This window comes from Myxocyprinus asiaticus, chromosome 13, assembly GCF_019703515.2.
Source record: "Myxocyprinus asiaticus isolate MX2 ecotype Aquarium Trade chromosome 13, UBuf_Myxa_2, whole genome shotgun sequence".
NCBI classification, from domain to species: Eukaryota; Metazoa; Chordata; class Actinopteri; order Cypriniformes; family Catostomidae; genus Myxocyprinus; species Myxocyprinus asiaticus.
Genome location: NC_059356.1, coordinates 25,827,951 through 25,843,032, shown reverse-complemented (window position 1 = coordinate 25,843,032; position 15,082 = coordinate 25,827,951). Strand labels below are relative to the sequence as shown.

The following is a 15,082-nucleotide window of genomic DNA, read 5'->3' as shown; positions in this document are numbered from 1 at the left end:
CGGAGCGGGACAGGGCATAAATGAAGCGTGTTAGGTGCTATAGAAAAATATTCAAGACTACAGCACAGAAAGATCAGAGCTGGAGTACACAGCACTGTTGTTTTGTTGTGCTTTTCACTAGAGATGATGAGAGGGCGCAACCGTCGTCATGAAGTCTTGCAGTGCGGATGGAATCAATCCAGGGTCCGGACCGGTGTCTGGCGTAGCCTAATCGTTAGCAAGGCAGCTAACATTAGCAAGTGCATACAGTCTGACCCTACGTTTCTACTGGCGCATTGTAAGCAAAGCTGAGAGAGCATTTTCAATTCATTCCTACGGAAGCTGAGCGCCATGCTCGCAAGGTGGATTGTAGGATTGACAGCGGTGCGGAGCAAGCTCTTTCCTAGCGTTGTGAGCGTCTTTGAGTGGATTTCTTCCACGCCAGTGGAAACGCAGCCTGAGAAAGCCAAACTGCTTGCATTTTTAGCGACAATAAATATCAAGATCGTTTTATCACCCAGCCCTACTTTTAGTACATCTTTTGTGTTCCACGAAAGAAATAAAGAAAGTCATATTAGCTTGGAACAAAATGAGGGTTAGGAAATAATGACAGAATTTAAAATATTTGGGTGAACTATCCCTTTAAACCTCAAAACACACACAATGGTACATTTTTATGTCTTTATTAAACACATTGTGTAAACATTTACAGTGCTGCGTAGAAAAAAATATGTGAACGCTTGGATTAGTGTGACCTTTCTTTGGCAATAATACCCTCCACCAAACTGAAACGAGTGCGAATCAGACCTGTGCAAAAATAGTGAGGAGTTTGTAAAAAGAGAAATCAGAACTGCGAGTGTTGTGCATGTGCGTATGTGAGTGTCTCTACAAGGAGATGTCTGGCCTTCTCAAGAGTGTTTTTGTTTTTTCTCCAGCCAGACGACACAACTGCCACAAACTCTCACTCTGTCAGGTACAGTACCAGCCTGTTGCTGGGCGATGGGCTTTAGCCATCACCATGGGAACCCTCTGAAGGCCACAGGGTGGGAGGGCTCTGTTGCAATGCATTTCTATTGCCTCTCCTCTCCTCTCCCTCCCCTCTCGTTTCATTTGAACTCTTTTGTACTGAATTGCCTGCACCTTCTTATTCCATGCTGATTGTTGGATGACACAGTGCGCTGCATGCTGTGTGAAAGGAACATAGAAATGGGAGCACTGTATATGCAGGCTATCTAAAAAAAATAAAATAAAATAAAAAGAATCTTCGTTGAATTGTCATGGACAAAAAGCTAATTATACAGACATAATGAGATTCTGATGCAGTGTACTGTATCTTAGGTGAGATAATTATGAAGTAAGGTCCTTTCACATGATTCACATCAATGTTCCCAATTGCATTGGAATCTTGGGAGCAAAACACCAGCTACAGCAACAGCCCCTGTTAAAAAGACCAGCATATATAGTGACCAGCATACGATGGGTTTTGGATGCTGATGTGCTGGTGTCTCTACCAGTTTTTTTTTTAACCATAGCTTAATTTAAGACTTCTTTAGTTAACCAGCTTCTCCAGAAAAAACAATCGACTTGACCAGCTTCATCAGCCAAACTTTGCTGGTAAACACTGAGCTATGCTGATCCACCAATCAGACCAATACCAAACCAGCATAAACCAGCCTGGACCTAATGCTGGATTGAGCTGTTATTTTCTGCAGGGCCAAGCGCTGAAACAGGGCATTCAAATTTAAAATAATATTACCTTTTACTCCATTTGCCGCTTACTTCTCAAAGCGCTGCCAACAATTACTGTTAATTTCACATGGCATATGCAATGTCTGTCTTTGTGATGATAGGTCCAATTTTGCACCCATCACAAACAACAAATTGCTTTCATGATGTCATTTGAAGTACAAAGCAAAAATAAATGTTTAAAAATGGTCAGACTGAATGAGATCATCTTAATTGCCTCAATTCCTATTTTGTCATTGCGCTGCAGTTCTTGAATGAATTTAAATTCACAAATTCATCCTGAGATAGTACTTTTTATTTTTATTTTTACAATGAGTCCCTTCTTCATTCTGATATGTATTAGGGCAGTCACCAGTAAAGCTGACACATGTCCCTGGGAAAAAACCTTTAAAGGTATATTTCACCAGAAAATTTCAATTCTGCTTCTCTCTTGCAATCATGAATGTGTAACGGACATCAAGATTTTCAATTCAAAATGACCTGAATTTTAGGTTGTTTCTATCCAAAACCTAACGTACTGTATGCCATCAGAAGATTTGGAATACGATGCATGGGTCGGATGGAGTTTTTATGCTTTTTGAAGTGAGGCTCTATCCATTGGCATTGAACTGAAAAAAGCCCCATTCATTAAAAAATATCCTTTTGTGTTCCATATAAGAAAGTCATACTGATTTGGAACAACATGAAGGTGAGTCAATGATGACAGAGTTTTCATTTTTTTAGGTAAACTAATGCTTAAATGATGGGGTCATTTGTGGGGTGTTTGCAAATGACCTAGTCCTCAACAGACTACGCCAGCTATGTTGTCAAAACATAGTGCTGTACAATTTCTGAACTGTAGTCTATGGTAAAAACTGTTTCCCGTGCAACCTTTGCTGTTTCCTTTGAAGCGCTTTGTGGGTTTCTCAAGCACCTGCATTTACAGTGTGGAGAACTTCTTGCATGACAAGTTAAGCCAATCCAAATGCACCACTCACTCCTGTTTACTCTTCAGAAACTTCAATTCATTTTGTCACACCCATTTTACTTAATAGTCATCAGAACATGGTGGTAGAAAAAAGACCACATCTTTTCTCTGGAACAACTACAATTAATCAACCTAAACCATTTTAGTGTCTGACAATAGTCTGTCTATTATACTGGCAGCTTTTAGTTTGAAGGTTTCTCCTAAGGAAACTGGTTTCAGTGTTCCAAGACAACATCATGTCTAATGATGTAGAACAAATTCAAGTAAGCTTTAGAGCTATAATCAAGCAAATATTTAGTGGCTACAATGCAAAGTCATAATTTGGACATTTGGGACAAAATGGACATTTATAAATAAATGTAATTTAATCACTCTTTCAGATGCCATTCCACAATCTGCTAAACTGCACACACATGACTGTGGAATATAAATGACACTAAAGGACACATCTATACTGCCTTCAAAAACCAGTCGGATGAAGTAGACAGGATGTTATGCAAAGATTGGTTTCAGATGTGTGATTGTTGCCTTACAAGCTTTTTTACAGCTTTAAGATACATCCCATCGCTGTTACAAAAGTTACTTTGCAGGACACTTTGAAGGGAGAGCAATCCTGGTAGCCATGCTGTAGAGTCAATTCAAACAGAATTTCTAACTGATTGAAAATTTAGTTCTGAATGACAATTATTTTTGAACCTCACATCTATCTTCCCTCCGAAGCTCTTACAGTGGAGTTTGAAGGGAATAGGGCATGGGGTGATAACTTCTGAATGTATCAAAACCATGTCTACTGGTCTTAAAGCAGTATTCATCCTCATTTGTGATTGTCATTTGTTGCTTCTGTGTTGTTCACAGATTAACCATGGTATTGTGATCTGTGTGACATCATCAGCATATTCAGAAAGGTTGGCTTTGCAGTTTTGCCTTTAACATTCATGAATGGACAAAGTTTCTGGGCTCTCGCTTTTCATTTTAATGAAGGCTGAGTGAAGAACAAAGCATCTTGTATGATCACATCTGCTTTGAAAAGCAGGCGATGTGATCAGAGAAGCTCACATCTGCACTTCATCAGTGTGCGTGTGTGTGTGTGTGTGATACATTTTTTCTTTAGTAACCATGTTTTGTCATGGGTAATGGTGTTTTTGGGAGCGAATGTGTTAGATCAATGCTGCCACAAAAATGGTGCTATAATTGTGTCTGCAGTTGTGTCTCAAATGATTTACTATGCATTGTGTACATTGTGAACTTTTTCTACAATGCATTAATTACTGCAAAAACTTGTGTCTTTGTCACTGACTGTTTCTCCCTCTGTGGATCCCTGTTTAGACAGGCACCCATATGTTCACTTTAATTTCATGTACATTGTTTTATTATTTGTGGTTGTTTGCATTTGCACAGTACTGCACTTTGTGTCCCAGCTGTATAATTTGACATGGAATTATAATACAAATGAATTATATTGTGTCTGTTCCCTTTATTGTGAGTAAATCTGTGTTTTGTCATAGAGGCCAGTGTTACAAAGGTTTATTCAGACGAGTCTTCAAAGGCCCCTCACAGCTGCACCTGTTCTGAATTTCATATCCCTCTTCTCTGTGGTCTTTATTGCTTGAATGGGCCTCTGCTGCCTCACATAATTTTTTCTAAATTTCTGTTTCTGTTTCCATGTGATATAACAGCTTTATATTGAGCAATGTTAAAATATTTTGACTGTGGGCAGACCTCTTTTATAAATTAAGATTATGCTTCCGATCATAATGTTTGCAGAGACTGTTTTCACATCGTCAGGCTCTGAAATGATTGAACAACATTCATCTCTGTTGAAATTTTTGAAGGCAAACAAGTGCAGGGTTTTGTCCCCTACAAGAGGAGAGTGTTAAAACAGAACAGGTTTTAGACACACACACAAAAAAATAAATAAAAATAAAAATAAAAAGACAAAAAGACCACTTTTTATTCCAGTCCATTATTCAGTGAGACCCAGACTTTAGTTTGGGCATTATATCATAAACATTCTTGAGACACAATTTCTTTTTATTTAATGTATGGATTGAAAAGTCTTCTAAGTACTGCTTGTGCAAGGGTATAGGTTTCAGTATGTCAGGGCTGTTAAATACAGTTTCAACATTTGATGTGTTTTATTTCAAAAGAGGTTCAAAGTTGAGAATTTAAAATGGTTATGCAGATTTTGTGGTTTGCATATTTCTATACAAATTTAGTCATGCAGGCTTTTTCCCTGTTGAAAAGTAAAATATGGCCATCACTTTTTCCGTGTTGAATATGTAAAAAGTACAGTATATGTTGTGCTTTGGATGCTGGTGTCCCCACCAGGTTTCTTAACTAGCTTTACCAAAAAGACTTCTTAGGTCATCCAGCTTTACTAGAATGACCATGCTTATTGACCAGCATTTTTTGCTGGTAAGAAGCTTGGCTGTGCTGGTCCATCAGCCAAACCAGCACCAAACCGGCACTAACCAGCATGTAACAGCATGGAAATTCATAGTGGTCTGAGCTGCTCTTTTAAACAGGGATGCACAGGTCTGTATTACCCAATGTGTTGTACATGTTTTTTTTTTTTTTGCTTTGTGCAGCACTGTCCAAACTAGTTTATTGGTAACTGATTTCATATTATTGGTGGATCAAGTAAGTTTGCGTATCCACTCTTTTCAATACAGTGGGTCATGTAAATAATTGGTCCGCACTGTGGTCCAAGTCTTTTGGGTAGTATGGTTTTGTCATACTTTTGGAGTGTTGACTTCCCATACAACAAACAAAAAGCAAAAGCCTACTGTTTTCAAGCAAATGACAAACTAGTAAGCCTACAGTTTTCAACCAAATGACAAACTAGAAAGCAAAAGTCTACTGTTTTCAAGCAAATGACAAACTAGAAACCAAAAGCCTATTGTTTTTAAGCAAATTTCAAACTAGTAAGCCTATTGTTTTCAAGCAAATGACAAACTAGTTAGCCTGCTGTTTTCAAGCAAACAACAAACTAGAAAGCAAAAGCCTACTGTTTTCAAGCAAACGACAAACAAGAAAGTGAAAGCTTTTTGTTTTCAAACAAATGAGAAATCAGAAAGATAAAACCTCTTGTTTTCAAACAAATGACAAACTAGAAAGCGAAATCCTACTGTTTTCACAACCCGTCCTCCAAACAATGTTTTTGCCTTACCCCAATTTACTACAGTAAGTCTACAATAAAGATTTTTATTTAGAGCTGTCAGGATGGATTTGGCACAAAATCGCAGGCATACATCATTCGTTCTTGCGTATTTAGGTCATTTCCGTAAGCACAGAACGAAGGTCCTACTGTGTCGTATGAGTGTTGGGGAAGCGAGTGCAACAGCTGTTCAGCAGCTGCTTGAAATCACTCTCCTCTTGGATATTTAACTGTTTGGTGAAGTTGTTTTACCTGATGTAATTCTTGGATATGTTTTCTGGTAGGGTAGTTATGCTTTAATGAATTGAATGTGTACTGATCGCAATGTGTTCATAAGTTGTTGGGTTTTTTTTCCGGTGAAGTTTCTGTTACATGTTTACTAATATTCATTACTTCTGAGTACTTAATAACATTTTTGAGATTCCCAAGTGTGTGTCTCTAAGTATGTGTGTGTCGCTGTTTTCTTATGTTTTTATTTTTTACCTTGGTCACAGAAATTGAAAGTTGAAAGATTATTATTATTATTTATTTATTTATTTATTTTTTGCCTGACGAAGACCTAATGGTCTAAACGTTGCTTGCAAGTGCAAGCCATTAAAGTATTTTTGGGGCAATAAATCAGTGTGCAGACACTTACCGATTTTTTTCCTTTAAGCCTGTTTAAACAGATCTAAAAGCCACTAAAGGTAGATCCCCATGAATGCATGCTCATCTCAAGTTGTTTATAATGTGCAAATTTCATAGCATACTAATGACTTCATATTAATTTGTTCAGCGTGTAACCATCTCTGTTGTAACTTTACTTCCAAAAAACATTTGACATTAAATCTTTTTTTTCTAATTGTGTTATTGCATGTTTTCGCAAATAAATTTAATGTTCAATAAAGTATTTCATGATTATTATATCCCGGTTTTGTGTTTTATCACAGTCTTATTGTTTCCAGTGCATCGTTCACTTGCATTGTCCACTGAGCTTGTAGATTGTAATTTAATAATGTGTCTCCAATTGAACTCATTTCAGCCATTTCATGAGTTTCACCTCTTAAACTGATATGTGTAGTACAATACAAACATTAATGTGTATTGTATAGTGAATAAAATACATTAATAATCATATTAAAAGATGAATAAGTGTGTTTATCTTAAAGCAAGTAATATATCGGTTATAAGTGTTTAAGCAAATAACATAATATCAACAACAGTAAAAAGTTTTGATATCACCACAGGGCCACATATGGAAGCTGTGGCGTGCCAATTAAAAAAGAATGAAGAAATAAATGATCAATCTATTAATTTGAAAATAAAGTGTGAATAAATAAACCAATTTATAAATGGACAAATAAATAGACACACTTAAATTTGTTTATTTAATATGTGACTCTGTGGTGCTATCAAAATTTTTTACTGTTTCTTTGAGCGTCCCGAAAGAGCAATGTTGGCTCAACCAATGGTGTGAGTTTTGGGCGGGACTACCTTTTTGGCCAGCCAGTGACTGACAAGTGGAGTGTTTGTGGAAACTATGAGTGCCTCTCATTTCCTAAATTGTGCATTCTCGTTTCCTCGCTCCTCTGTCCTCAAGCCCGTGACCCGGAAACCGATCGAAATCCGCCATCATTAAGGATGTACCAGTTCTCTAAATGCATTGCGAGGTGAGGATTGAGGACGTAGGAAGCTTATCAATGACGCTTGAGCAAGGAAACACTGAAGCATCCTGTTCGGAAGACTTTTTGGTCGAAGCACCTGAAGCAATTATAAATTCTCCTCCCCCTTCATATCTCACACAACAGTTTTAATTAATGTTTCACCTTTGCGGTTTAAATAAACCATAATTGTCAAATACTTCAACAGTGCATCTTGAATTATTTAGATTTATTATGAATATATTAATAAATACATTTTCAAGAACATAAAGGCAAGCACGCCGAGGTACTACAGCTGCGCAAAAACGTTCTCTGAAGAGACGCACGAGCAGGAAATCTCATTTTACAAACATGTCTTTCTTTGATTCCTCTGTCCTTGTTTCCTTTCCTTCCATCCTTTCCTCGTTTCCTAAGAGGATGGGGTTAGGAAGCGAGGAAAGGAAGCAAGGAAAGGAAATGAGGATGCACAATTTCAGAAATGAGAAGCACCCAGTCCTCAAACCATGAGATTAACCAGCGTAGAAGAGCATTGCCGAATCACAACTGATGTAAAGTGTTCCTCCTCAACTAACTTGCAGTTTTATGCTTCAACTTCTAGAGGGCCAAAAGTTGCATATAGTCACTGTCTGATGAAAAGCAGGTATCAAACATGGATTTTTTTTTTTCTCATAAACAATCTTACAAAATGAATTGAAAATAACATAATTAGTCCCCTTTAGCACCATAAGTAGAATTCTATCATTACACATCTGTTAGTGAACTGTTCGATATTTTAACTGTACTTGCATGGACTTTTGTTAGCAAACGTGGACATACACGTTTTTCTTATCATGGGTTCCAATGGCGCATGTTCAGTTACAGACTCGAGTCTAACTCAGTTGGTAGGTTATCGATTGCTAGAGAATTTCTTTTTTGGATATAATCTGAGCTTTCACTTACTATTTTAGATTGAAATCAGTTTTATGACTAGGGTTTCTAGTCTGGTTGTTGAGTGGACAGTCCGGTTTTGAGATGCGTTTTCCAGGTCCAATGCATAAATTGCCTGTCCAAATTAGCTTTCACTCGCTGTTTCGCGAAGATGGAAATCTGTCAACCATATAGTGCTGGTATTGTCTACTTTTTAAAGCCACCTGACATTGTGCATGCATGAATGGCTTTTGTTGTTAGGGAAATCACAGAGTCAGTGCGATGTAAGCAATCTCTTCACTACACTTCAGCCGGACAGCTGAGCTAAATTAATTGACGCTCTTCAAAACATACACTGTTTTGATAGACACTTCTCAAAGCCAATAGAGATACTTGTTAATCAGATTGCCTGATTAAACATCTTTTCATTGGTCATTTCTATGCACAATTCAAACAGTAGGAAGATGTCATTCGGCACATTCCGTCTATGGTAAAAAGTAAACAATTGACAAAAGTGGAGATACGTGTTTTTCATCGGACAGCAACGATATTGTAGCTTTAAGGTTTAAAAAATATATTTAAAATTCTACATTTTCTGATTTTGAGGAAGTGAGATGAGGTGTAGTTTGAAAAAAATTTAGCGATGGAAGAACCCTGGCATTGTTCTTTTCCTTTTGTCCGTGACCTTATGTAGACAAACAGACCTGCGACCCATATATTTTAGAATTTAGAACTATCAAACTTCTTGTGCAATGTTTTGCTTTAAACTTTCTTTCAAATAAATGCATTTAGGCTTCATGTTTTGTTTTGTTATGTAATGCAAAGACATTCATGCATTTTTAAGTGTGGCTTTTGGGGGTGCTGTATGCAGTATGCATAAGGCCTTATTGTGATTTCGATTTTTATTCAATTGATTATGTAGTCTTACCTCTCTCTCTTTTGTTCGCTCTCTCTCGCCTCATCCACCTACTTCCTCTCTCCATTTCATCATGCCAAGAGCATCATTATCACCTCTGCTTCCCTACACAATGTGATCTTGAATGTGAGGGCAGCCTCTGTAAATGGACTCTGACCTCCTCTCATTCCATGTATTTTCTTTTTTACTGGAAGAGTATGTAACACAGTCCTGTGGGCCCTGTGTGTGGTGCATATGCACAGCGGGGCCTCTGAGTGATTGCCCAGTCCAGAGGCAGTTTAGATGCTGCTGTCTTTTTGTGCTGGTGTCATCACTGCCATGAGCCGTATTCAGAGGGAGACTATTAAAACGGCTTCTTATGAATAGGAATCTATAAAAGAGCCCCTGCTTGATTAATAATGTATGGACTTGCTTTAGGGGGAGGTGAACAGGAAGGGTTATTCAGTGTGCAAGTATTCCAGCTCACTGCCAGTGCCCTGCTGACCTGGTGCTCCAGTAAAATTCAGGTGTCACCCTGCCAAAATGTCACTTCAGCTGGCAGTGCCCTAACCATCACACGGTTCTCTCTTTTCATCACTTCTACTGTGTGTACATAGACACACTCTGGGGCTACGAGGGGAGCTTTTTTTGATAATAGCTTATTTTTTTAGGGCATGAACAGATGGAGGTAGGCCCTGCTCAATAATGTTTGTGCTTAAAACAAGAATAACATAATTGCCAATTGGGTACACTTGTTTTCCTTTTGAATTAAGTTTTATTTATTTTTTTGCCCTATTGGCAAATATTATTTTTTCTTGTTTTAAGCATAACCTCAAAAAATCTCTGAAAACAATACCTAAAATCTTATGTCATTTTGCTCCTGAATTAAACGTATCTTGTTTAAAACAAGATAACAAAATACTGTTTAGGAAAACCAGCACCCCTTAAAAACCAGCCTAATCAGTTTGGCCAGGCTAGGAGACCAGCTAACCACTTTAGGCTGGATAAACTTGTTATTTTTAGTATTGGCTAATGAATATAGGTTGCATATGATAGCTGGCAATTTGCTATCAATGTATATGTAGTTACTATCAGAAAGTATGTAGTTACTATCAGAAAGTTTCTAATGGTTTCATCTTAACCATAGCCAAAAAAGTCCTAAAATGAATGTTGTATTTTTCGTTAAGCTATAAGCTGGGATTTCTCACCAAGTTCTCTTTGCCTGATGGAGGGAACGAGATGTTGTGTTGATGTAGTGACACTAGGGGTTGATCTTGGGAGCCCGAGACACCTCTGGTCTTTGATAAAAGGCCAATGAAAATTGGCAAATGGTATTTGCATGCCACTCTCCCGGACATATGGGTATAAAAGGAGCTGGTATGCAACCACTCATTCAGGTTTTATGCTGAGGAGCCGAGACAAGGTCCGGCCATTTCAGCGGGTAGTTCAGCATTGTGGCAGGAGGGACACAACGTCTCGTTCTCTCCATCAGGGAACGGAGGTTATGCAAGTAACCAGGACGTTCCCTATCTGTCACTCACTCGACGTTGTGTCGCTGTAGTGACACTAGGGGTCCCTATACAAAATGCTGCAACTGGCTGAACTGTGTTACGTGAACTGGCGGTGTGTGATGGGCAGACAACTGTGTCTCTTGTAGCCAGCACACCAGGCCGACACGTAACCTCCCCCAACATAGTTATGAGTGTCGAACGGCCCTTTGGGGACAAGTCGACTACCCAAACGATAGAGACAGGCTAACCCAGTTTTGGCCTCTTTTCCCCTTCTTTTTTTCCACTCCTTAAAAAAACAAGGGGGATTATCTGACTGGGCCGCCAGGACTAGTCGGGGGGTGTCCCTCCCAAGGGGAGGACACCACGGAGACCACACCTCGCCCAAAGATAGGGGGGATATTTTAGTGGAAAATATGTCACATGGTCTTGCTGACCATGTGGAGAGTCTCATGGTAGATCCTACCCAACGGGGGAGGAGTTGCTACAAACATGGAGACTGTGGCAGAGGGGGCTCTGCCCAAGGAAGATACAGTTTGCCAACAGAGAAACTAATTAGCGGAAGATATACATCGCATGGGGTTACCTTACAGGGAACTGCCACATGAGGAGCACCTACCCCAGAACAGGGCTCTTAGTTAGCACGTGTACTGGGCTGGCAGCGAGTCTCTCTGAAAACTCGACTGCCTAGGGCTCGGAGGAAGTCAACCAGGGAACATAGTTTGTGAACACTACTGGGAATAAATGGCGCACGTCTTCAGCTCAGAGGAGGTGAAAAGGCTCTATGTGCAAGCGATACACCCGGCCGGCTATCCCGGGCTTATCCGCTTGTATTGCGTGCTACTACCTGGGATGAAACCGATTCCACCCGGAGGTTGTAGAACCTTGCAAAGGTGTTGGGTGTTGCCCAGCCTGCTGCTCTGCAAATGTCTGTTAGAGGCATCCCTGGCCAGGGCCCAGGAGGCCCCTGCACCCCTGGTAGAATGGGCTCGTAGCCCTACTGGGGGCGGCACATCCTGGGCGTGATATGCCATAGCTATGGCATCAATGAGCCAGTGGGCAATCCTCTGCTTGGAGACAGCACTTCCTTTCCGCTGTGCACCAAAGCAGACAAAGAGCTGCTCAGAGATCCTAAAGCTCTGCTGTGATCCAGATAGATGTGTATTGTGTGCACCGGACACAGCAACGACAGGGCTGGTTCTGCCTCCTCCTGGGGTAGCACTCGCAAGTTCACCACCTGGTCCCTAAAAGAGGTCATGGGAACCTTGGGCACATAGCCTGGTCGGGGTCTGAAGATCACGTGAGAGTAGCCCAGACCGAACTCCAGGCATGTTTCGCTGACAGAGAACGCTTACAGGTCTCCTACCCTCTTGATGGAAGTGAGCGCAGTCAGGAGGGCAGACTTCAAGGAGAGTGCCTTAAGATCAGCTGACTGCAAAGGCTCAAAGGGGGCTCTCTGTAGACCCTGAGGAACTACAGAGAGGTCCCATGAGGGAACGAGGCGCGGTCTGGAGGGGTTCAGCCTCCTGGCACCTCTCAGGAACCTGATGATCAGGTCGTGCTTCCCTAAGGACTTACCATCCACTGTGTTGTGGTGTGCTGCTATAGCAGCAATGTACACCTTCAAGGTGGAAGGGGACAGCCGCCCTTCCAACCTCTCCTGCAGGAAGGAAAGCACCGATCCAACTGCGCATCTCTGGGGGTCTTCCCATCGGGAAGAACACCACTTAGCGAACAGACGCCACTTAAAGGCATACAGGCGCCTCATAGAGGGGGCCCTAGCCTGAGTGGAGATTCCAGAGGTCTGGTCGTGGGTACCAGATGGTGCCCCGTCTCTGAGAAAGAAGGTCCTTCCTCAGGTGAATTCGCCGGGGGGGGACTGTTGCGAGGAGCGTGAGGTCCGAGAACCATGTCTGGGTGGGCCAGTAGGGTGCTACCAGGACGACCTGCTCCTCGTCCTCCCTAACCTTGCACAGAGTCTGTGCAAGTAACCTCACTGGGAAATGTAAATTTGCATAGGCCAGGAGGCGAGCTGTGTGCCAGCGCATCTATGCCGAGAGGTGCATCGGTCAGGGCGTACCAGAGCGGGCAGTGGGAGGGTTCTTGGGAGGCGAACAGGTCTACCTGTGCCTGTCCGAATCGACTCCAAATCAGCTGGACCACCTGAGGGTAACCTGCCGTGACAGCGCATCCGCTGCAGTGTAGAGGTCGCCCGGGATGTGAGTGGCTCGCAGCAACATTTGAAGTGCTGCTGACTCCAGAGGAGGAGACGGCGGGCGAGTTGTGACATACAACAAGAGCGCAGACCGCCTTGGCATATGCTACCGTTACCATGTTGTCTGTCTGAACTAACACGTGCTTGCCCTGGATCAACGGCCGGAACCTCCACAGGGCGAGCAGAATTGCCAACAACTCGAGACAGTTGATGTGCCAATGCAGCCGCGGGCCCATCCATAAGCCGACAGCTGCGTGCCCATTGCAAACAGCGCCCCAGTCCGTTTTGGAGGCGTCTGTCATGACTACGACGCGCCTGGAGACCTGCTCTAGGGGAACACCTGCCCGTAGAAATGAGAGGTTGGTCCAAGGGCTGAAGAGATGGTGACAGACCAGGCGCCATGTGTCCCGCGGCACCATGCTCAAGTCTGAATCCAGTGCTGAAGCAGTCTAATATGCATCAACCTGCGCGGGGTGGCCACTGCTGAGGATGCCATATGCCCCATGCCCCAGGAGCCTCTGAAAGAGTTTCAGTGGACCCGCTGTTTTCTGTTTGAACGCCTTCAAACAGGCCAGCACCGACTGTGCGCTCTCGTTCGTGAGGCGCGCTGTCAATGAGACTGAGTCCAACTCCAAACCGAGAAAAGAGATGCTCTGAACCTGGAGAAGCTTGCTCTTTTCCCAGTTGACCCGAAGCCCTAATCGGCTGAGGTGCGAGAGCACCAAGTCCCTGTGTGCACACAACATGTCCCGAGAGTGAGTTAGGATTAGCCAATCGTCGAGGTAGTTGAGAATGCGAATGCCCACTTCCCTTAACGGGGCAAGAGCTGCCTCTGCGACCTTCGTGAAGATGCGAGGGGACAAGGACAGGCCGAAAGGGAGGACATTGTACTGATACACCTGACCCTCGAATGCAAACCGCAGGAAGGATCTGTGTCGAGGTAGAATCGAGATGTGAATTTACGCGTCCTTCAGGTCTACCGCCGCAAACCAATCTTGATGCCGGATGCTCGCCAGAATGCGTTTTTGCGTCAGCATCTTGAACGGGAGTCTGTGTGAAGCCCGGTTCAGTACTCGCAGGTCCAAGATTGGCCGCAACCCACCGCCTTTTTTCGGTACGATGAAGTAGGACTTTGCCCAGCAGTTCTCGACGGTGAAGCAGCAGATGTAGGCTATTCAGCATATCCTGCCCTTGCGCGGCTTAAGATCTCGTACTGTGCTGGGCAAAGTCCTCGACGGTGTCGCCAAATAGGCCAGCCTGGGAGATGGGGGCAGCAAGGAACCGTGTCTTGTCGGCCTCACCCATCTCGACCAGGTTGAGCCAAAAGTGGCGCTGCTGGACCACTAATGTGGACATCGTCCGCCCGAGAGACTGCGCCATGACCTTCGTCGCTCGGAGAGCGAGGTCGGTTGCTGAGCGCAGTTCCTGCATCAGATCTGGGGCGGAACTACCCTTGTGCAGTTCTTTTAGCGCCTTGGCTTGGTGGACCTGCAGGAGAGCCATGGCGTGCAGGGCAGAGGCAGCTTGTCCAGCAGCGCTGTAGGCTTTAGCCGTCAGGGACGACGTGAACCTACAGGGCTTGGATGGGAGCTCTGGGCGTCCGCACCTGGTGGCAGCACTCTGCAGGCAAAGATGCACCGCGAGTGCCTTATCCACCAGAGGAATCGCCGTATAGCCCCTGGCCGCCCCGCCATCGAGGGTAGTGAAGGGCGGAGGAACTGAGAAATTGGGACCGGGCAGTAAAAGGTGCCGTCCACGATTTTGTCAGCTCCTCGTGCACTTCCGGGAAGAAAGGCACTGGTGCGGGGCGTGGCTGCTTTGAGCAGCGCCGTGAGCCCAGGAACCAATCATCGAGCCGCAAGGGTTCAGGGGAGAGCGGAGGGTTCGACTCTAACCCCATGGCTCATGGCCGCCCGGGAAAGCATGCATCTCTGCATCAGCCTGTGACTGGGCAATCGTCCCCGAAGGGGGGAGTCCAGCTGAGGCTTCTGTGTCCAACTGGACAAGCCCGCTCTCCGATGCTGCACTCAAGAGCTCATCAGCTTCGCAGGCTCCGAACAAGAGGCCGA

The 15,082-nt window shown here is 43.3% G+C and overlaps 1 protein-coding gene across 3 annotated transcripts in view; it reads left to right on the top strand.

Moving 5' to 3' along the window:
• LOC127451031 (protein kinase C beta type-like) overlaps nt 1–15,082 on the top strand; it is a 203,671-nt gene that overhangs the window by 89,052 nt on the left and 99,537 nt on the right. The gene's annotated exons all lie outside the window — the stretch shown is intronic.